Source organism: Caloenas nicobarica, chromosome 5, assembly GCF_036013445.1.
Source record: "Caloenas nicobarica isolate bCalNic1 chromosome 5, bCalNic1.hap1, whole genome shotgun sequence".
Taxonomy (NCBI): Eukaryota; Metazoa; Chordata; class Aves; order Columbiformes; family Columbidae; genus Caloenas; species Caloenas nicobarica.
In genome coordinates, this window is record NC_088249.1 from 37,080,534 (window position 1) to 37,104,894 (window position 24,361).

The 24,361-nt window shown below is 48.4% G+C and overlaps 1 protein-coding gene across 6 annotated transcripts in view; it reads right to left on the reverse strand.

Moving 5' to 3' along the window:
• Positions 1 to 1,171, reverse strand: part of SLC8A3 (solute carrier family 8 member A3) — a 120,122-nt gene extending 118,951 nt beyond the window's left edge. For 4 of the 6 annotated variants that reach the window (XM_065637027.1, XM_065637024.1, XM_065637025.1 and 1 more), the window contains exon 1: positions 653 to 1,171. The gene's annotated coding sequence lies outside the window, so the exon portion shown is untranslated. The remainder of the gene's footprint in view (positions 1 to 652) is intronic. The other 2 variants (XM_065637023.1, XM_065637028.1) reach the window with 2 other exon arrangements.
• Positions 1,172 to 24,361: the final 23,190 nt, after the last annotated feature.

Here is a 24,361-nt window from a genome sequence, read left to right on the forward strand (position 1 = left end):
GAAAAAAAAAAAAAAAAAAAAAAAAAAATTAAAAAAAAAAGGGGGGGGGAGGAGGGAAATTTATAGCACTGCATGAGAGGCTCTTCCCCCACCTGGCAGCCCCAGGCAGAGCCACCCCCCGCCCCGGGCTCCCCGGCATCCCTGCGGGCCGTGCCCAGCCGGGGCACCCCCGCCCGGCGGCGGGAGGGATCCCGGGGCCGCCGCGCACGGTGGCGCCGGCTCGGGCTGCTCGCTGCCGCGCACGCCCCGCCGGAGCCCGGCGGCTCCCGCCGCTCGCTCGCTCCCTCCGCCAGGCCCCGGCCCCGCAGCGCCCGGCCCGGCGCCCCCTCCCCGGCGTGCATCCATCCCGCAGCGCCCGCTCCGCGCCGTATGCAAAGCCCTCCCCCCGCAGCACACACACGCACCCACACATACACACACACGGAGCCGCCGCGGCTCCGGCAAAACAGCACGAATGGGGCGAGCGCCCAGCGCCTGGGCAACGTTAAATCCCCTTTCCCCGCGCAGCGCGCCAGATGAGCCTGCAAAGAGCCCTTGCCCCCCCCGCACCCCCGGCCATTCGCATGCAAGGCGTGGATCCCCACTTATAGCAGGACACTTAACCGGCAGCCTTGTGTCTCCCACGGAGCAGGGGTAGCACCCTCTTACTTACCCCTTCTGGTTGCTTTCCTGACTTTTTTTTTTTTTGGAGGGTCGGGCGGGGGGGTGATGGCTCCGCTCGCTCCCCAATACAAATCCTTCCGGTTCCTAAAGGGAGCTCATCGCATCTCCCGGTGATTCACCGACGGTGTGTGCGGGTACGGGGGGGTTCGCCTTTGCATGTCAGTCCAAGTTGCCTTGCTCGCTACAAAACCTGTGCTCTCTTTTGCAGCTGTCAGAGTGAGCGGGGAGGTGCATCTGGAAAAGGGGGTGGGGGTGGAGGTAAAATGTTGATAAATCCACCAGCCTTGATCTTCAGCTCCGTGCGGTGGAGTTTGGGGAGGGAAGGGAGATCTGGCGAAGGGGGAGGAGGACGGAGATGAATGGGGGTCGAGGGAGGGGGGAAGAGAAAATGGATTGTACCCCAGATTGCCACTGAATCTGCTGGGCTTCCCCCGCTCCCGCTCTCACACCATCGGCGCTCGGTCCAGGCTTCCCAGCATTACGGTGCACGGCAAAGCGCTGAGCCTTATTTCTGGGAGCCAGCGAGGTTTGCACAACTGCAGCAAGAAGCCAAATCAAAAAGCCAATCTGCGAGCCTCCAAACTCCACGTCACCCTATCAGCTGGGAGCGAGAGCTGCAACAGAATTACAAGCCATGCATATTTATTCTTCTGAATCCGGGGGCGGGGGGATTTTCAGATCGTTTAAAACAAGGCACCACGAAACCAGAGCGAACCCCTTCCAAAATAAATAAAGGCAACTAACATGCACACACTCACAAAACACACCCCTCTCTCTGACATCTCCACGGATATGTATAGATAAATATACACTCACTGAGCTGCGATCACTCCTGTACCCTCCAAGTATATTGACTTGACTTTGTGTATTTCAAGCAAGGGAGGGGAAGAACACGGTAGCTGAGTCTCAGAGCAGAAGATATTGATTGCTTATCTGAAATTTAAAGCATCTGCCAATGCTTCTGAGAGATTAAATATAGGCAATGTAATTACACAGGCAGCGTTGGTCATGGTATCCATCTGAAGCAGCATGCTTTGGTTTTGTGCTTGCAGAAACCACCTATTTTTTTTTTTTAACCAAAGTCAAATAACAAGTTGTGAGACAGTAAGTCATTTTAAGGTAAAAAATAAATGTTGCCTCCAAAGTTGCTATTTGACTTTGGCAGAAGATGACTGGGGGCTGTTTTACAGGGCCATGGAACAGGACAGTAACTTTGTGCCTTGCACAAGACACACCATGATGTTTGCACACAGATTTGTCTTGCCCTGTGATCCCCTCTGTTTTCACCACAGCAATTACGGGCAGACGTGTGTCTCCAGGAGATTTACCTTCTGGCATGGTCTCTCCCTTATTTAAAGAACAAGCAAGCCCATGTACTATAAGGCAACGATGCCTGACACAGGGCCATTCTGCCAAAGGACGGGCTGTTTCATGCTCCAGAGAGAAGCTGTCCTCACTCTGTTGTCCCCAGTGACTCCCCTTACCCTGTGATGTGATGAGAGAGCAGAAGCTTTCTGGTGAGACTCAAGCACATGTGCAAGTGCAAACTGTCCTTGTCAAAAGCACCTGTGTAAACTGCCATGAAAAACCAGAGCCTGAGTCCTACTCTGGGCAATGGCTTTTACCTTGGCCAGGCACAGGCAGGAGATGTACGAAGAGGGAAAGGGCAGCAAAACAGTTAGTGAGAGAGCGGCATGAAATACTTGCATTTACTTCATGCTGCCAAAAATGGGTAAGGAAAGCTGCAAATGAGCTGTGCCCCCCTGCAGGAAAGCATAGACCACCATGTCCCTCAAAGTCAGCTGGTGCATTGTGGTTACGCCTCTGAAGAGCAGCCGCCGGCCCCACACCTCAGCGCAGATGGGATCCAGATACCTGGAAGAGCAGTTACCCATTCTGGTCTGGTTACTCATGGTTATCAGAGCAGAGCATAGAAACACGGAGACAGAGGGGCAGCTGGAGAAGTCCACAAGGGAATGCGGTTGCTGCCAGGTGGGGTGAACGAGTAGGAGATGGCAGCACAGAAGATTGCAGAATATCCCTTGGGTCCTGGACTCAGCCCTTTATCTCCCAAATGCTACCTGCTGCTCCTGCTGTCCCCAAATAGCCCGAACAAGGCAGCATACCTGTTGGGAGCATGGGTGGGATGCATGCAGGCCAGAGGACAAGGTGAGATCTAATACATGCCAAGGTTCCTGAGATCGGGGTGCCAGCCAGCCCCACACAGAGCTGCATGCCTGGATGATGCTCCTGTGTGACTTCACGGCGGCGAAGTGCTTTCCCGTGCCCAGGGGCACACAGGCACATGTGCATGTGTGGACCAAGCCATTAAAATGCCCAGCAGTCTCATTGGAGCTGTGGAACATGTGTGTTAACATCGACACATAAAACCAACAGCACAGCATTAATGGGTGAAACTCAAGACTGGGTGGATGCAAGAACCCTGGCCAGTGTCACCCAACCGCCAGGTGGCCACCTGCGAACTGCAGACCCCTGCCGGGGGATGGACCCTGAGGGTGGAAGCTCTGCAGTCCCCTCCAGCATCAAGGGAAGGAAACTGCCCCAGCTGGCACAGGGGAAGAACTCTTCCAAACTGCAGCTGGAATATTGTGTCCAGTTCTGGGCCCCTCAGTTCAAGAAGGACAGGGAACTGCTGGAGAGAGTCCAGCACAGAGCCACAAAGATGGTGAAGGGAGTGGAGCATCTCCCTTATGAGAAAAGGCTGAGGGAGCTGGGTCTCCTTAGCTTGGAGAAGAGGAGACTGAGGGGTGACCTCATTCATGTTCATATATATGTAAAGGGTGAGTGTCACGAGGATGGAGCCAGGCTCTTCTCGGTGACAACCAATGATAGGACAAGGGGTAATGGGTTCAAACTGGAACACAGGAGGTTCCACTTAAATATGAGAAGAGACTTCTTCTCAGTGAGGGTGACGGAACACTGGAACAGGCTGCCTAGGGAGGTCGTGGAGTCTTCTTCTCTGGAGACATTCAAAACCCGCCTGGACACCTTCCTGTGTAACCTCACCTAGGTGTTCCTGCTCCGGCAGGGGGATTGGACTAGATGATCTTTTGAGGTCCCTTCCAATCCCTGACATTCTGTGATTCTGTGATCAGGTGGTTCCAAACAACTGCTTGTGTTTAAGGCTCAGTGAGAGCAGGTCTGGAGTTAAGGAATGGCAGTACAAACTGCTTGTCAGCATGACATTTTTTATCTCTTTTGTCTTAAAGGTGTGCTCACAAGGTACTAACCTGGGCTGATATCGTCCAACCCCTTTAAAGAATAATAATGTGAAAAGTAAAAAAGGAAAACCCTCTTGTTTATGTTAGCTTTAGCAAATAAAATACAGGGATTTCAAACTCCTGGGCTGCTTAGCACAATCTGACTAAACAAACCTCAATGTCAATTTTTAATGAATGCCAAGATCATTGGATGTTTCAAGTGTTACCTCACCTAAACCAAAACCACTGGAAGACTATCAAATAACAATATATTGAAGGGTCACACACTAGTTCTTTCATAAAAGCTTTTCTCACTCTCTGTGAATGACAAGCACAATTAATAATTACATTGTGCAGCAACCAAAAAAAAATAAAACCACCACATCTGTAAAGCAAAACCCATTCCTCTCCAGACTCCTCCATGATCACCTGAAACAGAAAACACAGGTAGGCAATGTCTCTCATGAACCAGAAAGGCATCTGGTGCTTTTCCCATGAGCAATCAGGACCTTAATACCACTCTCAAACCTGTCTTCAAGCTCTTGAGATTTGGGGCAGAACGAGAAATGCAGGCTTTATTCTTCCTTTCCTTGTTCACCTAAGACTAGAGAAGAGTTTTCTAACTTAATCCATGGTTTCACCATCCCATGGCTTTAGTCTTCTGCTGGCAAATGTGCTGAAAATAAAGATGCTGACAATAAAGATGCTGACAGCAGAACGTAGCCAACAGCAGCACTTTCGATAAAGACAACATGCAGAACAGGCATCGACTTGCTCTGCCAGGCCCACGTCATCTATCGACAAAAACCTGCCAGTATCCCACAAGTTTCTGAAGAAACTCTGGGAGTGTGTTAGCTGAGCCAGAAAGGACATATTCCTTCGCCTTCATCCACCAACTGTGCACTTAGCACGTATGGGTAAGAATTTCACACAGTTGCCATCCAAAATTCCAGATGGATATAGCCATATTACTGCTATATTATGGCCAACACCACAAGCTGCAGGTTTTTCTCCTCCTTGGAAAATTTCCAGCTGAGCAAGGCCATAGGAATTGCTTCCACCATCTTGCTGTCCTCCTCTGATCTTTCAGCCCTTGGCCCAATGACATAAGAACGTCCACAAGCACTACCCACATTTGCTTGAATACAAGCAGTCTGACTGCTCCTGGTCCAAAGTTTGTGTCTAAGGGCCTGGCACAGCCCCCTTTTATCCTTCAAGACTTGGTCTCAGTGAACCTGGGCTCTGTATCAGGTTATTTTTTCATAGCTTGGCTTTTCCTCCCTCATCAGCTTTCATCAGGTGCCTGCTTATGTTCGTGTCAGAAGAGATGGGATAAATGTCACATTTATTAGTATGATGCATCTGCAGAGCCTTGAAATGAAGTTCAGAATCTAAGAAAAAATTACTTTCTAAGGGAAAAAGGAAAGGAGCCACCATGTAGGAGGCAGCTTCAAGGCTATGTTCACATGATCCCAGTTTAAATGTAAAAATCTGTGCTTTATTTTTTCCCCCATAAAAGCCTGTTTTGTAAACATGACTAAGGCTCCAAGAGCCAATCTGGGCTTTACACACACACGCATCCTCAATAGTGCACGAGGTCCTATCGGACAAAACCATGGGACATCTGGGACAGTCCATACTGTCCTCGTGGCACTTTCATGACCAGTGGGCAATTCCTCCACAGGTCCTCGCAAACAGTTTTCTGCCACAGATGCAGAAGGAGCGATGAAGCATTGCTCATTCTTTGTGTATCCTTTGCACACTGATCAGGAAGGAGTGAAAACATGGGTTTAATCTCTCTGAACCACAGATGTGGCTCTGACAGGTGTAGGCTGTGATAAGATCTTCCAGTCTCATTGCAGAGATTCCCAGGGGGTTTAGTATGGGCTCAGAGGCCATGTTCCTCAGGTCTGCCTCAGAAGGAAGGGCAGTTCTTTGTGCAATCATCTTCACCATTGCAACTGAGTGCAAAGCAATGTAGAGACAAACCCACATGTATGTGACTGATACCACAAACACGTCCTGGTCTGGGCTTGCCAAAGGTGTTCTGTGTGAGTGAACATGGACCTAAAGGAACCTAAAACCGCGTTCAGCCACCATGTATAACCGCCCCCCCGCTTCCCCCCAACCAACCACCAACAACTAACTAAAGCTAGTTACTGGAAATCAAGGGCAACTCAAATCCTTGAAAACTTTTGATGAGAAGTGACATCTTCCAAAGAATCCACCTGACAATGGAGAATGTGGGCGCACCTCACAACCAGATTTTGATCATGGCAAAATCCAGGACACATTTTAATTCCAAAGTTTTCCGTTTTAGCATTGGCTTCAGAAACTGTGTTGATCCATCGATAGACCACTTCAGGATGCAGAGAAAGTGGACATCTGTGATAGAGAATACCCGCTCAGGACGAACACCCTGAGGTGAGGCCTGGCAAGCCAGTACATCCTGGGACATGAGACAGGCACCCATTCAAAAGGAAATTTCCAGCATTTTAAATGTCAGCCACAGGTGGTGTTCAAGGGGACCTTCTCAGGTTGAGGAGCTCTGAGACTTTCCCTCTTTGTTAGCATCTTAGAGCAATAGCTCAATAGCAACTCTTACAAAATGGTGTATATGTTTTTGGAGGGACTTTATAACATAAGTTTTTTCCAGAAAGGACCAATGGGACTCTGTTGCTTACAGCATGAGGGTGTGGACCAGGACAGAGGTCACAAGCATATCCAGAAGTTCCCTTTCAACTGCAGTGACTAGTAATTGACAACCAGCCCCAACACTGCTAGCAATACACCTATTTTCTCAGCTGCAGAATAACTACACAAGGCTGAGATTATAGCTATGGACTGGATCTCCTCTTCTCCCCATTCTCACTGAGGACCAAGAAGCCTGGCCTCAGAGGAGGAGGTCTGGCATGACAGATGACAGCAACAGATACCAGCATGGTGAGAAGCCTGCAGCACATCAGCATGTTCTGATGGGTTCTCATACGTGTCTTACAAAGCCCTAGAGAATTTGGCTCCCAAAGTCGCCAATTTATTTAACAGCTTCCCAAAGTCATTTTGAATTCCAGAAATCAATGGGAAAACCTCATATTTCATTGATTTTTGAAACCCAACAAAGACAAAAATCAATTGTACCTCTACTACTCTGGTTTCCCTGTTAAACACTGGCACCAAGATATTTTTTTTTACTTCTTCCTGCACTACATGCTGGCTAATAACATGAAAAAAATCCATGCCTCAAAAACTAAGCCAGCTCTTCACGGAAAGGAGGATTCACAGCAATTCTAGAGCTGCAGCTGGTGCTTCGGCCAAGCACCATACACAGGTCGGCTTTCTCATGCCTCTTTCAAACTCTTTCCCCTTTGTCTTGTACCTGTACCTTCAAATTCTGGGTAAGCTACTCCATGGCCAGCAAACTTGCTAACAGGCAAAACTGTGCGGCTATTGTAATGAAAAATGATTAGGGATATATTATATTGCAGATAGCATAAAGGTGACAGGAGCATGTTGTCCCCTGAATTGGCTTCTAGTTCCTAAGGGTCTTCCACACCATCAGCAATTCAAAGTCTCCCACTCGTTTCGCAGCTTGGGTGGCCAATGGACCCGCAGCCACCTGCCTACACTAGTGGTGCCCAGCACAGGGCTGTGGTTGCTCAGCTCATGGGCACAAAAATGCTGGTGTGGCTGTGGGTGCCCCTGCGCTTAACCTCACAGCAGTTTCTGTAGGGGCTGCAAGCAAGGTTTCACGCTATGGTTTGTCTCCACTGTGAGCATGCAAGATGCCAGAGCTGAAGGCCCCCGACCTCAGGGGATGTACCAGACAGCACAAATAGAGACCTTGATAGCACAGTCCAAAGAGGATAACAATATATGCTGGATAAAAATAGAATAAGATTTTACTATTCCCCTAAGGTAAATATAATAATTTTCTTAGCAAAACAGCTGAGACCTACTAAAAAAAATTAAAAAAAAATCCTATGCAATAGTGTCTCTTCCTTTAAAAATCTGGGACAAAATGAAGAGTGCCAGATTGTCTTTTCCCCCTGAGCAGTTAGAAGAAAGCCATGCTTCCCTGCAGGAGACTCTGATCCTGGTTTATAAAAATCAGGGGAATAAGAGGAACTGTAAAGTAAACGAACATCAGCTGTTAATGAAAGTTAACAGTTTAATTAAAGGAGTGAGCAGCTTGTGCATGGAGAGATAGGTCTCTAGGATACATGTGGCCTCAGTCCCAGTCCAGCAGGACACACAAATGGGATGAGTGGTCCTGGCTGCAGGGTCTGACTCCACACTGCTCTGGTGATGGTAGAAGGGCAGAAACAGTACACCTGGGAACAGACCTGCCATCAAAACTGTGCGCAAGGTCTGCTACCACCCTCAGTGCGCGAGCCTTGGCTTTAAGCCTCTAGTTATGTCGTTGAACTGTCCTTCTGATGTGTGTCATGTTTTTGGATTAAGTGGGTGATAAAACATTGGTTACCCCTTAAAGTATTAATTTATTCAGGTTCTCCTAAAAGAGTATTATTCCTTGTTTCAATGTTTTTAAAAAAATGCACAACCACAAAAGGACACAGGCACATGCAATCTATATGTGCTTAGATCCTGCCGAGCACAACCTGCTTGTCCTAGGCAGGCCGTCACAGCCTGAAGCAGTCCCACAGTATTGCTCTGACAACTGGATCCCACCCTCAGAGTAGCCAAAAGGATTCATACGGAAAGAAGTTAATTTGTGGAGGAGAAAGGCACACTCAGACACGTGCACAAAAGACAGGGTGGTCTTTCGTTGCCCAGCTTTTCTTTCTAAAGTTGTCTGTTTTCCACGCAATGTGTATTTTGTCCTATACTCGGCACACACTTCTACCTTCAGCCTCTGCCTTGTCCTCTGCCACTTTCTGTACACCATCTCCCACCTGCTTGTGCCTCTTGCCACACATGCTCTTTAAACCACCCTTCATGTTGTTGCTGCGGGGATGTGGGTTTAGCTGTTCCTCTTTGTCAACACATCACACAAACTGTGAGCTTGGAGCAGTTCTGCCTTTCTCTCCATGATAACTAATTTGCATCCCACAATGTGCAGAAGGAGTTTTGCTCTGGAGACAACAGGTGGAAAAACTGGGAACAGCAGAAGCTCTTCAGCCTAGAGAGCCTCGGGATGCCCATCTCCAGCCATCCGCACCCTCCTGGTGCTCCCAGTAGGGGGAGGCTGTGGCCATTTTGCACAGCTTCTGGGCTCTGCGATTTTTCACACTCATTTTTGCACTGCTGGCCATCTTGCAGCTACAGAAAAATATCTCCCACTTCCAGGAGCCCCAGTCACACAGGGCTGCTCACAGAATTGCTTTCCAAATACACTGACCTCACCCCAAGGGCCACAAGCAGAAATACCAGGTAGAAAAAAATGCCTTATCTCCACATGCTGGTAGGAGATTTGTCGAGGTTCACAGCCGAAGCAGCCACCTGAACCACGTTTGACAGGAGCAGCTCAACATCACTCAGCACAGCTGGACAGACAAGACCCAGCTGGCAACACTCGGTGTCCCTCAATAGAGCCCTAATGGGCTGGGTGGTTCCCTCAGCCCGAGCCTCTCCTTTTTCCCCCATCTGCCTTATTTCTCTCAACAGGGAAGTTAAGATTGTGGGAATTGCTATCTGGCTACCAAATATCCCTGCGGTGGGCTAGCAGGTCCCAGAGCTTGCGGGAGGGACCACCACATGAGCACAGAGGTACCTGCTGGAAAAAGAAGACCACACAGCCTCCTTGTCTCAGGAGCCCAGCCTGGAGGCCACAACAAGGCTCTCAGCAGGTATCAAGCATACAGGTTAAGCACCAACCCTGCAAGTCCTTTACAAAGCCTAAACTATGAGAAAATGCCATTTACCTTAATGGGAAGAGCAGCAGAACCTCATGAAAACTCCAGAGCTCCAAGGAAAAGGAGCCCCAAAGGCAGGCATCCTGCAGGAGCTGGAGGCAGAGCTCTGTTCCCGGCAGTGCTCACAGGAGCCGAGGAAGCAGCTTTGTGGTGCTCAAGTAGGCCCAGCTCACCTGTGCAGCGAGCAGGTGGGTGCTCAGAGCAGGCTGCCCGGCAGGGTGGGAGCTGGGTGGTGACAAGCTGCAGGTGGGCTCTAGCCCCCCAGCAGTGTGCTGCACCCCCCAGCACTGCTGCCTCTGCGGAGAGCAATGGGGGATGCCAGGGAGCAGCTTCTGCTTCAGATATCTGCCTTTTCCACACCCCAGGAGTATCCTGCAGGAGTCCTTTTGGGCTGGCAGAGCCCTCACCCCTGTCCTGCCACCAGTGCCCCTACTCCTGGGGATAGGGAGCACCTGTGAACCCATATGAGCTCCCCAGCTGCTGCTTCCATGAGCTGTTCCCTGCCCCAGCCTGCACTCAGCTCACATCTGCTGCATCAAACATCCTCAGAAGGGCCTAGATTTACTCCCGAATTGGAAATCAAATGGAAAACAACTGGAAATTGTTTCTGGCATTATGTTTCCCCATGATCCACACAGCAGAACAGGCTTCTGAGTCCCAGCAGTGTGCAGACCAAGCCACTTGACCAGGAGCCAGGAGACCTGCTGCTCCCAGCCCTGCCCCAGCTTACTCGCGGAGCTTCAGCAGCTCCAGGAGTCCTCGAATACAACAAGGCATTACTCATCTCCCAAGGGTGCTACAGGGGCCAGTTGCCTGACACTTGGTTGCAATGCCCTGCAGAGGATGAAGGTGTGGTTCAGCACACTCATTATGTGGCTCATTACAGAAGTTAGTGTTTACTAGACAAGGGAAATGGTGTCCCAGAAGCCACAGCACCACAAAGCTGCCTCCTTCCCCAGCATCGTGTGCTTTTGCTCACACTGCAAGAGCAGCAGGACCTGTGGTGCTTGGGTTCCCTTTCAGCTGGTTCTGCCCTGAACCGCTGCACTCCCCTTCAGCTGCTGTCCCTAGTACCATCATCTCACTGGTTTCAGCTGCATCTATAAACGAGCTGAGCCTTTACTTAGTGTGGTTTTGTTCCTATGGTATTCCACTTAACATCTTTCTAGTGCCTCTTCAAGTACTTTCTTGTTACTGAGGAGAGTGGAGGGGTGGCTCCATGTCCTACAGGCCATAGGCAGAGCGCTGTGGCTGCTGCTGGGGGACTAGAGATAGCCAAGCCATTGTCTGCCACAGCTACCCGCGGAGAAAAGACCAAGGTTCTCCTCTTCCCCGCTGGCTGGTGGAGCATCATCCCTTCTGCACCTCACCCCTGCCCAAAACCATCCTGCAGAGCAGTGTGCCTCTGGGCGTCCAGGCTGCTGCCTGTCAGCTACAGCACTCAAAAGCCTGACAGCCAGTCCCTGGCTCAGCTGGGCTGCTGCCAGACCCACCCTGGGCTCCCAGGGGAGGTGAAGGGTGTTGCTCCCCCTCAGCATGCTGTAAGAGCTTTAATTCCATCCCTGTCAGGGTGTGCAGGGACAAGAGCATGCAGTAGAGCCATGAGGTGAATCTCATTTTGTCCTGCCTTTAGAAAGACAGAAAATAGTTAACACCCCTTATCTAGCCTCTCCATAGACACATTTTTGTCCTCATTTCTTTATTGGTGGTTTCATGGTTTACTGCCTTCATGAGACAGAGAGCTGCTGCCATGTGGGCAGGGAACAGACTGCAAGAGCAGTCCCCTTGTTGGACTTGTTTGGTAGGTGTATTGAGATTTTAAATCCTTTAATAGCTTCCATGAACAAAGAATGCTTGTTCAAAAAAGGGGAAGAAAAATAAGAGAGAAAAAACATATTATTAGAAGGAGCAAAGCCCCAGTGAGTCCCATCACTTCCCCCAGCTGCTGCTGTGTCTAATCATTTTCATGGTGTATCAGGAAGTGTGAAATCACCAATTAATTTTATGACTGTGATTTTCATCACAGAAGGTGGGGACATGAAACCTTTCTCTCCTGAATGCAATTGCAGCTGCAGGTTCATTCTCAGCTCCTGACTCTCTCCTCTTGCCCCAGGTACCACCAGGGAAAGCAATGAGACAAAACACTCCAAACCAGGTCACCTCTTTCCTTTGATGGAAACACACAGATGAGCTCCAGTCCTTGCTACAGAAACCTCTCAGGATGCTGAGATGCTGAGCAGGGGAAGTTCCCTCCACAGATTTCTCACCAGCAAAGAGTAGATAAGACCTGAGGACAATCCATCCTCATCCCCATCCACAGCTGTCAGTGTGAGACCTCTCCCTTACCAGCATTTAAAAAGACAAGTGCAACAAGGTCCTGACCAGCCCACTGTTACTGCAGCACACAGGGGGAGATGCAGAGAGCTTCCAGTTACTTTAGCAGAGTACTGATTGCAATGAGATCAAGCCAAATCCTGATCCCATGGAAATTAGCTGGAACTTTGTTACTGTGAGCAGTATAGTCCAAGATACTCTATGGGAGCTGCTGAAGAGCTTGGAGAAGCAGTAGAGAGCAGAGGGCAGGAAGCAAAGCATGCTGTGTTCAATACCTTCCATGGGTAACTTGCAGAGGCAGAAGGAGATCTGGACTCTGTTCAGAACATCACAGCCACCAGCCCATACCGTAAAGTGTAACAGACCTTTAATGACAACTGCTGAGTTGATGTCTGCTACCAAAAGGCAAGATCACAGACAAACAGGCCATTGGTTTGCTCCTGACCTTGAACTGGACTGGAAGCTATTGCAGTCCCACTGGCACTGTCTGAGCCTCTCACAGAGAAGAGTGCAACATGCATGGAGACCTCCTGACACAGCCTGGATCCCCTTATGTGCTGCAGGACCCCCTTCTTCACACGCCAGCCCAGTGCAAGGTCACTGGCCACCCTGGCCTTACACTCTGTTTATTATTTAATGAAGCAGGTGGGGAAGGGGATTACCTGGGGCAGCAACAATTCTGCTTCCCTGGCATGGGACGGTGTTAGCCAGCACGGGTGAAATTAAAGTCCTGCAAGGCACCTGCCTTGACCCTGTCTAGAGGGGAAGGTTAGCGTGGGCCAGGTTAGCACACAGGGATGCTTGTACTGCTTGGTTTCCACCAGTGTCCAAACTGGACTGAGCAGATCAGAGCACTGGGACAGAGAGAAACCCTTGAGCCAGGGTACAAAATTAAATTAAAGTTTTATGGACTAGAATGAAAGGCAGAGTACTTCAAAGACTGCAAAGCATTAATTTTCCTTTTTGCTGTGGTTTTTCCTTCCCCCTTGTTTTAATATGATGGATCACCTGATAATGACGGGCGGTCACTCTGACTGACGTACACCCAGGATAAAGGAGAGCAGGAAATTGGATCTGAGGCTCTATACTGTATTTCAGTGACTTCTGGAGCCACCAGAAAGAGACACTTGGTCAGATTGCCAATGTCATCGCATTCCCTGCAGCCGCAGCCATGCAGTCCTGTGTTCAATTTCCTGCTGTCACTTGTTGTGTCTAGTGCGCAGATGAAGAACAGGAGTATGAAGAGTTTCTGATTTAGAGATGTACACGAATGAGGCACAAGCTCTGGCTACAGTAGGAAATTGAACTGTTGATTAAAATGGTTTTCACCAGGGAGCCTCCTACTCCCAGCCTCCCCCATTCTGTGTTGTCCAGGGCTTAAGGTCACAACTATTGCCTCTTTCACCACGACACCAATGACCTGGTTTAGTACTTGGTCTTCGAGCCCCACTTTTTCTGTTCACTGTGAGGAAAACTGTCTCAAAGTGCACAGAGCCGCTTCCCCCCTGCCCCAGTGGCTCTGTGCTGTGGCAGAGGCAATACGCTGAGCACTCAACCTTAGGTACCTTCACTCTGCCACCTTCTGCATCCTCCAGGAAAAGCTGGTTTGCCTGCTAAAGGAGATGGAGAAGGTAGGGGGACCACAACAAGGCAGGGGTAGATTTTCTAGTACAGGGTGAAATCTCTTTTGGTTTCAGATCTGGCCTTGCGGGAATTGTCAGGACACTGGGAATCCATTCCTGTTGTGGGCTTTGCTGGGTCCTCAAAGCCAAATCCCATCAGATGCTTCCTCAGCCACTGGGCAGGCAGGAGGACACTCTTCCAGAAGGACCATGAGACTTGTGGGTGCAAAGCTAGCCCTGATGTGGCACTGGGGCACTAAGTCCTACATCTTACCCTGCTGATATTTTGAAGGAGATGAAGCCTGTGAATCCCAGCCTGAAGAAAGGCATTGCTACTGGTGCCTCTCTGAACTGGACTCAGTGCATGAACAGCTTCATATCCTAGAGGCTTTGGAGTCCAGACCGTGGTTCACAGCCCCCACACATCTCTTGCTACAGACATCCATTTCCACTTCTAGACTGCAGTCTGGATCAAAGACAGGTGCAGTCAAATACTCAGGCAAGGTTTTTGCTCAAGTACAGCCCACCAGTCCTAAGCAAAATACCCTGGACATTTTATGAAAACAGTGTCTTTTTATTTTAGATCTATGGGCTAGACAAGCATCTGAACACACACGAGTTTAAATTGCTTCCCAGCTTTGGGGGATCTGCACTAAATCCCCTGGAAAGCTATTTTAAATGCCACACCACCTGGAAGAGCACCCAGCAGTAATATTCCTTGCCTTGCTGGCCCATCAGGCTGGACTGTAACAAACAAGATATTGATGCAGCAACCTGATGTAATCAAGAGCTATAAAAGGCAAAGCAGTAAATCATTTGAATGCAACAGTATGCCTGTGCCCTTAGCTGTTCTTCATGTTTTCTAAAACATGCAATAAACAAAATTGCATTTAACTGTTAACAGTCACACAGCAATTTTCCTTGCAAAACTTGCCCTCTCACAGACAATGTGGTGGGGGAAGGAAAATGGCTGAAAAGTAGGTCAAGAAGTGTCCAGAATTAAGAATTATTTTTCTTTTTTTTCTTTCCTGCAGGTGAGCCATCTGAAACTTATCTCACTGTTGAGCACAGCTGTTAGAAAAGGCAGCTCTCACTACTCCTAGGCTTAAAGAGTCAACCATATTCTTTACCGAGCTTTCCCTCAGTGCTCTTAAGACTGACCATCAAGGACACTTAGAAGACCTAAAATGAGAGCTGCAGCTCTGAGGGAAGCTTGTGCAGCACTAACTGGAAATGAAGAGTTAGGTCTGTCTCTTACCCTTCGGTTAGGACCATCAAGACCTGTCCCCAAGGGCAGGAGCTGCCTGGGCAGGGGCAGAACTGCTGGCTGCAGCTTTTCTCCTGAGCAGGAACTGCCATTCCCTGGAGCTGTGAGTTCAGGTGAGCTGGGGAAATGCACAGAAGGGCAGCAGCAAAAGAGATTCTCACTAGAGGACCAGGAGGCCAGAGTCCTCTCCACAGTATAGAAGTGGGTTGTGTCCCCTGCCAGGGACTCCGTATTTCAGCACAACCCATGGAAACAAAAAGCCACCTTATAGATTTCAGATACGCTAAAGCACATTTTTGTTCCTGCCCACGAGACAAGCTTTGCTTTTCCTCTGCATCTCAAGATTCTGGTTTCCAAATAAAAAAAAATCAGTCAAGATATACGGAGGGTAAATGAGATCAGTAACTCCTATCAGCTTTTTAAGTGACTAAAGAGACAGCTGATGTGCTGGAAAGAACCACAGATTAGGCAGAAATTGAGGCATTTTCCCAGCTGCTTCTTTACCAAAATTCCTGAGAAGCAGAGGAAGACAAAGTGTCTTTCTTTACCTACCTGGCCTCAGCAATAAGATAAACCCTGAGGCCTCAGGAGTGATAAACAGTACCAGCAGCTCAGGCTTTACTTAAAAACTGTGGACCATCTCACCAGCCTCACCCCAGCAAATTCACTGCGACCTAGTGCTATTGAACCAGCCAGACTGGGGTGTGGGTGGTTGGTGGCCAAGTGTCCTGGGCAGCTGTGGAGCTACCATGACTTACCCCAGCTGAAAATTTTCCCCATTGGCTGATATTGAAGTGCCCTGTTCTTTCCAGGATTCATCAAGAAGTCAGGCACTCAAGGTGACTCATCACCAGCTAAGCCAGCTCCAGCCAGAGCTGTCACACTGTGCAGCGCTCCAGCTGCCCAGGGGGGCTGTCAGTAACGTGGAGTGACCCCATTCTCCCTTGCCTTATTAACTTGGGCATCGGTGGCATGTTTCAGGGCATCAGTCAGGTTGGATAAACCCCTCCTGTGCACTAGAGGTCTGGATGATGAGGAGCCTCTCCCTCTGTATTGTAATGAGGCAACATTCATACTAATGCCACAGCAAAATTCAGTTACACCAGGGCACACACAGATGAGTCCAACCGGCTCATGTGCAGCTACATCAAGATAAATAGGAAGAAAATCCCTAATTATAATCACCTGTCAAATAACTTGCACCTTTCCCCACTCTACTGTCTTTATAGCCTCTTTCCGTGACAGCCTGCTCTTGATTTTCAAAGGGTTTGCAGTATATTTAGACTAAGGATAAGGTTTACATGTGAGCAGGTGAATGGGAGGCAGCACACCAGTACCCCACAAAGCCTGGAGAAGGAGGTAGGATGTGTGCTCCCAAAGGAGCTGGGCACTGTGGTCACCAGCAGGTCCTCCATCACCAGGCTCTGACAACACACCCATGTCTGCATACAACAGATATTTCACTCCATGGTCCCCCTTCTCCTTCTGGTCCAAGTGCTGGGCTTGGACCACGGGCATTTCTCACTGGAGGGCAGCAGGATGCATTTAGAGATGGACATAGCAGAGCCAGCTGGGCCGGGAGTCAGTCCAGCCCTCTGGATCCTCAAGAACAATAAACAGGACAATATGCAGGCCATGGTTGGGATGGTACCACCACCACGGCCTGCACACGGGGCCAGGAAGGAGCCAGCCCAGCGAAGTCCTGGTCAGGTGGGCAAAGGGGGGGTTTTGCATTTGGAATTACACCAAGGGGTCCAGGGCAGCACTGACATTAATATGCTTGGCACAGCATTAAAAAGAAGAGCAAATGGGATAGGAGGCCAAAGCAGCAGCCTTGATGTAGGACATGAAAGGAGACGTTTGCTATCAGAAGATCAGAGACGAGGAGGCGCCTCTGTAAAAAAAAAAAAAAAAAGAAAAAGAAAAAAAATTAAAAAGAAAAATATTTGCTACAGTAGAGGGTTCAGCCCGCGGAACAATTGCATGATGGGCAGAAAACTGAAAAGAGCTTCTTCTGTCTCAAAGACACACACACAGATGCAAACCTGCCTTTCCCTGGCTTGTTCCAGAGACCAGAGTTATGCAGGAAGGAGAGGCAGGATGAAGCTGTGTTCAAACAACAGAGCTGCTAAAAGCTGTGGAAAACTGAACTGAGTGCACAGGATGAATTGAACAATAACACTGAAGTGACGCAATGTTTGTCACTGGGATCTCTGGAGTGAAAATAAGTAAATGGAAATTACTCAGTGTGGGTGGGCAATCCTCTGTTTGAATAGTGGAAACAGCATTTTTAGGTTTACTGTGAGAGCCAGATTAGTCCAATGGCACTGAAGGTAGTGCTCACTTTGTGGGCCAGGGATCTTCCATTCCAGTTCAGGCTGGAGCAAGCACCTGCTCCAAAGGCATCCTGTCAAGTAAGTGGCTTGGTTCTCCTTAAATACTAGACATACTGTAGGTGACACCATTAAATCATTGTCCAAGCTGGTTTGCACTTTACTAGAAAGAAAATAAACCATGAACAGCTCATTAATGCAGAAAGCAAAGGTACATACCAGCCATGATACAGTTCATCATCTCCAGGGATCAAAGAAAATCTTTGTAAAACCACACAAACCACCAGAGTCACTCTATTCACCATAGAAATGAAAGGGTCTGGAGGAGCACAGCAAACGTTTCATTGACCATAACCTTGCCACCCACTTTAGGACAGGAGCTGAAGAGGGCAACATCCAAATATCACTAGGGGCTAAGTCTCTGCAGATAAAGGGAAGTCACCATCACTGGACTTGGCTAGGAGAAGGCTCTTAGGACACCATGGGATTTTAGACCTGAAAGTACCTGCATAGACAAGTGAAGTTTTGCAGGAGCCATTAACTGGATAGAGTCAGGCCTGAAATATTGAGTTGTGGGAGCAACCAGCCACTGCTACAACGTGTTCTGGAACATGACTAGCTTTTGGTAACTTAAGATTTTAAAACTAATATCTAATATTTTTAACTAATCTGCTGAACTATTTTAAGCAGAAGTTTTGGGCCTGTGGCAGGTATCACTCAATGTGTTTAGATGGTGTGTCTTGTGCAAAATAGCCTGGAGGAGGTACAGCTCTCTTCCAAGATTTTGTGATGATGCCAATGTCAGAAGAGAGGACTCTTGAATGACCCTTGCTATTTGATCGCAAAACATGTGCACAGGACACCATCTCTTACAGCTCTGCTCAGGTAGTTGCACATCCTTCTGCCACTGCAATGTGGGCAGAGGAAGAGCTGCCCACAGGAGCGGGTCCATGCAGTGGTTCTGGGCTACCACCACATGCCACCTGCAATAACACCTCACTGAGCCCAACCGGGGAGATGGAGATGCAAGAGGCAGCATAAAGGACCAGGCCCAGTTTGAGCAAGGAAGAAAGGAGCACAGAGCAAACAGCTCTATGGGGAAAAAAAAAAAAGGGCAGCAAAAAGAAAAAAAAAAAGTGCAGACCTTTGCTGAGCTTTGGCAAATTGGCCCTGAAAAGGCAGTGTAAATGATTAGAAGAAAAGGATAAACTGCCCCCAAACGTGCCTCTTCTATTTAAATATCACACAAACACCAAATGGGTTTTAGCTCCTTAACCTGCGTTTCCCATCTTTAAAAATATGTGTCACGTAGACATAATGAGAAAGACGGGGTGACAAGAAAGGACAGTGGCAGGTGTCCACAATGTCCTAGTTACACAGCACTCCTTAGGAAGAAATGCGTTTTTCCTCTGGCTGCTCTCTTGCTGTAGCCAAAGTCTTCCAAAACCGCATGGGGACTAAGGGACCTCTCTCTCTGAAAAGCGCCATTTGGGAAGACAGCGACATCCAGGAGCTGATGGACATGGGGCATCACCTGCAGCCATTTTCAGTTCAGACTCGTTCCTGCTGAGGAGCTCCCTGCCTGCTGCAGCCTGGATATCTGAGCAAAATGATCTTACTGGCCTCGTTCTGCAGATGGGTGTCTCCAGTGGAAGGCTGTGGTCATGGTGGCCACCCTCTTTGTTTGTAGCCTTCAATACTGGTTTAACCATAAGGGAGTGGCAGCTTGCGTTGCCCCAGTGCTGTCCCCATGGGAACTGATAGCAATTTGGAGAAACCACTGGCAGGGGAGGCACGCAAGGGCTTTGGTCGGCAAAGCTGAGCTTGCTAAACACCAAGCAGTCCTTGGCCAGGTGGCGATTCTGGGACACAGCCCTGTCAGCGGCTGGGCTGAGGACAACCATGGCCAGCTCCTTCCCACCCCACCCACAGAGGGACAGATCCCTTGAGTAAAGGCTTGGAGTTGGAGGACAGCCAGCATTTTGCCCTTTGCAAGATTTAAATAACCTTCTCCAGCTATATTTGGACCTCTGAGATGCTTCCATGTTTTGAGATGGCTTCCCAGAGCAGTGAGGTGTTCCTATGGGTCTGTATGCTCTGTCTCTCCTCCTGTCTCCATTACCTCTGATCCCAGCAGCTGGAAGCATTACCTGGACAGAACAAGCCAAGAGCACAAGTAATTTTCTTGTGTTGGTAGAGAAATGGAAGCGGGACAGCAAGACCCAGCCCTACAAATGGTTATCTTTGAGTATGTAATTCTTAATTACATACTTAAGCGAAGCCTAGAGTAATTTAGTAACTTAAGCATGTAATTCCACTTTAACTGATGGGTAAGCCCCTACAGCAAATGATTATGTGTACCCAGGGCTGCTCCCTAACTCAGCCAAGACTTGCTGGAGAGCTGGAGAGGCCTCGCTCGGGTGGCACTGGGGATGCTTTAGCAAGGTACCATACCGGTGAGCACACAAGTGGACGACAAAGCTGTGCCCCAGATTTGTACGACAATCCCACGTCACCGAGAGCACAACTCTGGATGAGGATAACCCACTTTTATGAGATGAAGAGTAGATGGGGGAACAGATGCAGGCTGAGAAGGGCTGCCTGGCCCCATCCACACGCTGCAGCAGGCAGCCCTAAAGCCTCCCCAGCAACTCTGCACCTCTCCGTCTGCCAGCACGGCTGCAGCAGCCACCCAGCTCACCTCTTCTCACCCCAGCACAGCTGTGCTGCGAGGAGGTAGTTGCACAAACCTGTCTACTTCTTAGTTTCGCCATCTATAAAATTACATCAAAAGTAGATCTCTACCTTTAGAAAAATAACTGGAGGTCCTTAGGTGAGTGCTGTGCAAATGGAAATTGTCATCATTAACGACCAGGTAAGATGAAAAACGAGGGGGGCAAGGGGCAGGAGATCTATGCCTTTTGATAGGTCTGTTGCCTGGCAAAAAAAAAAAAAAAAAAAGGCACCACATTTACTCTTTGAAAAATTTCCCCATTCTTGATCAGGCTGGAAAAAAAATAGCAAGGAATGCCAGGCAGGCAGCCTGCCTGTGGCTGTCTCTGAACCTGCATCCCTGCCCAGGTGCTGACCGAGTGTCACCGTGTCCCGACAGACATGGGTAGAGCACATGTCTTGTCTCTGGAGCTGCAGGACCTGGCTGCCTCCCAGCCCAGCTCAGCTCCCTCCACCGGTGTCAGCTTGCCCGCTTGTGGGTTTGCTGCTCTCAGAGGCAGCCCCCATGCTCTTGGTGTGAAGTTTTCCATTTCTGCGTCCAGTCAAGTCAAGAAACTGTGTATCCAGTGAAAATACACAAGAAAGAGGAGAAAGCCAGCACCGTGGCTTAAATAATCTTACAGGTGGCCGTCATGCAGCAGGAGGTAGTGTAAACACGAGACTAAATTCTCAGCACACTGAAGAAACATCACAGTTTTGGTGCCGGTCGAACGGATTTAATATAATGCTCGAGGGAGGAAGTGGAGGGAGGAAGGGGAAAGAGATGAGGGTTGTCTGTCACTCTCGGGCACATAAAGGAGGCTCCGGGAAAACAGGACTTGTTTAAAGGATTACAGCACTGACTGCACATCTGCCTTGTTCAGTAAGGAAGGTCACCTGAGCCACAGGTGGCACCTTCACCGAGGCACAGAGAGCTGCAGTGAATGGCCTGGCATGCCACAGTCAGCCTTCCTCAGGCAGTTGTATCCTTCCTGCTTCTTTACCTGCCAGGGGTGAAAACATCCCACTCTGGGCTGAATAACATGCCCAACAACCAGTGCAAACTGCTCCTCCAGTTCTCACAGCTGGTGCCTGCATGCCCCTGCCAGAGCTGGGCCAGGGGGCACAGGGTGACAGCTACAAGTGACCTCTGATGGCCTGAGCTGCATGTCAGCAGCACCAAGGGATTTATCCACTGCAGAGGATCACTGTTCTGGGTATTGTGTAAATGCAGATAAACTAGTTTTTGCCTTACCAGCCTATGAAGGCTAGGCAAAGGGTGGGAACAACGGGGAATTATTCCCTTTTCCTGGATGTAGCAGAGCAATGGCATGATCTATCCACGATTTCAGAGGGAGGCTGTGACAGACCTTTCCTACCTCCTTAGAAAGAAAGGGACAATTTCTTTCAAGAGCAGCATCAGTAATTTCTCCAAGGCCAATAGTCAGTTCAAACTAGACAGCACAAATGCTCATTGGCATTTCAGAGGTGAACAGCAAATAAACATTCATTGTTGAACAGATGCCCTCCTCTTTTCCTTGTGTTAGATCTGCTTTCTTTTTAGGCAAAAAGTGAAAAGAAAAAGGCATTGCTAAGTAGCTTCCATTAAGGCACACAATGTCACCTTGCCAGGGCTGCCTGCCCTCTGGGCAGGACTCTGGTTGAACATTCCAAAGCATCCTGCATGTGCTGGGTTTTATTCCAGCTGGATATAGTTTGGAGAGTGGAATCACTTGGGAAGAGATGCGTGAGGAGACAACCAGGAGAGATGCATGAAGGAGGAAGCCAAATAACACTGAGGAGCTGGGAGGGGGAGGACGCGTGCAGCAAGATGGAGATGGGTCTGCCCTGACCAGCGCCAATATCGCTCAGTCAGTGTGTGACTCAGTCAATCTGCTCTGAGCATGACATTTCCCTCGGTAGAACATGTCCTCTCCCCAGTTTCTCCGCTCTGATGCACCGATGCTTTCATTTCAAAAGGTGACATGATTACAAGGTGTGCTAAAAATACACATGGGCTTTCATTCCACTCCCCCATCCCTGGTGGAACAGAATTTCCAGCTTTCCTGTTAGCCAACAAAGAATGATTTAATCTGAAAGGTGTTCAGGGGGACAAGACCATTTCTTTCTTGCCATTATCTCCTTCCTTTATACCAAGGCTCAAACTTAGAGCCCAGTTGAGTTCTTTGGATGACCATCAGCCAGCCCTCCCCCAGCCCAGCCCAAGGGACGGCTTTCTCTTGCCCATCCTTCAACCTGCCAACCCTTCAGCACGCTTAAAGGTCTAGCCTGGGCTAATGCACAAATGTCCCATGCTGTTGGCCACCTTAGCTATCCTCTGAGGTCCTCACAGCCCCTTCCTTGCCGTAAGACCAAGTATACAGCAGATACACAGAGCTGGGGTTCAGCATAGGTGTAGCAGACAGATGGTCCCCAAAACAGGACCTCCCAGCAGACAGGCACCACACAATCCCTGCCGACTGCCTGCCGCTCCTGGGGGGCCCTGGGGACACAGCTCATGGATGCACAGATCAGGAGCTCCAATGCTTGTTGCAGACCAGAGGTGAATGTCCAATCAGTCCCTACTTCGCAAAGCCAGCTTAGCATTTAAAAACACGGGATTTTAGTTAACAGAGAGTTAATTTAAAAAAAGTTAGACTTTTCTTGCTCCAAATGTTCAAGGTACTTGTAATTCTGCTAAAAAAAACCAAACCAAACCAACCAAACAAACAAAAACCACCACCACAACAACAACAAAAACAGCCTGTGAATGATATCAGACAGACTTAATGCAGGGGAGCTCTTCAAACTTATGGGAAAGTATTTAATAAAATTACAGTTTATTCATATAACATGAAGTCACTACAAACTTTCTCTAGCTTTCAATGCTTTTACCTCACATCTGAAACATTTTATTTTTCTGCTATGGTTTGAAAAACATATCCAAATACTAAGTTATGGTAATTCCTGCTTATGCGTTAAGTATTCAAAATAGAAGCCTTAATTGCAGGTTGCAAATGCTATAAATGGCAAGCAATAAATCTCAACAACAGAGGATCAAAAGGGAAGAAAAACCAACAACATGGTGGTTTTCATCTAAAACCAGGGCACATTAGTCTGACACAAGATCTCTGTTCTTGGAGAATTTTACCTCAAGCAACAGATCCTATGAAACACTCCAGTATTAAGAATATTAATAAAACACAAACATTTCTACTCAAGATCATTGTCAGTATCCCAAAACTCAGGTACATTGGCTTTCCATTGTCCTTTCAGAAGAAAATGCCCTATGCTTCTGATTTGTGCACACAAAAGTGCAGGACTACTGAAAGATACCTCTTTTAATAAGCAGTCCAAAATTTTCATTTCAAAATTTCATAGAAGAAATGGATGACCGAAAGAATTTTAACCACATCTTTTGTCGTCACCAAATTTTTGATTCGCTTAAAATCAGTCATTTACTTTTACACATCAGAAAACCTTTTTGAGGTAGATGTTTTGTAGCAACATGAAAGTCTTCATAGTGAGGTTAGATGAAGAGGACATCTTGGTGTACAAAACCAAAACACTCACTTTATGTTCTAGTTACTGATCAGATATTGTTTAAATATAAAATTTGTATTAAAGGCTAATGAATTACTCCTTTGAGAATGTGGAAGCGAGTTCCTCAGTAAACTCAGAAACATGAGTTCCCTTTCCAGAAAAATTAAGCAGAAGGAAGACGACCCTCTTTTTCAATTGCAGGATATAAGAATTCATCACTTCTTAGGAGATTACTTTAACTTAAAGACAATTTCACATGTTCTTGGACCAACCTAAAGAGGTGAAACAAAGTCAAAAGTGAACTGAATATATGTTTTTTAAGTATACATATACATGTGTACATAAATATATGCTAAGAGAGTTTCCAAAAGCTCCAAAGACATTCTGCAGAGCTGCTGCCAGGACTGAGGCACTGAGCCGCAGCGTGCGCGAAAGACTGACGGCAACGCTGCCAGGCCCTGACTACACGGTATATTCCATTTCTACAGCAACTTGAAGAAAAGAGACGTTTTTCTTCCACCGAGCGCCCAGCAGCGCCCTGCCCACCAGTCCTCACCCCAGCCAGGCAGCAGCCATGCAAAGCAGCAGCTTCGCAGGTCGGCACCATCTCCCGACGCGGAGGCGTCCTCCAGCACTGCAACATCAAGAGGAGCAAGAGGCTGGAAAAACGGGGCCAGCAGCCAACGCGACACTCTTCTAGTTCAGCTTCTAATGGGATAATGAAGTGCAATTTCAGGTAGTAACAGCTTCTATTAGACATCGCAGGCCTGAGGCCACGTACTCACGGGGAGAA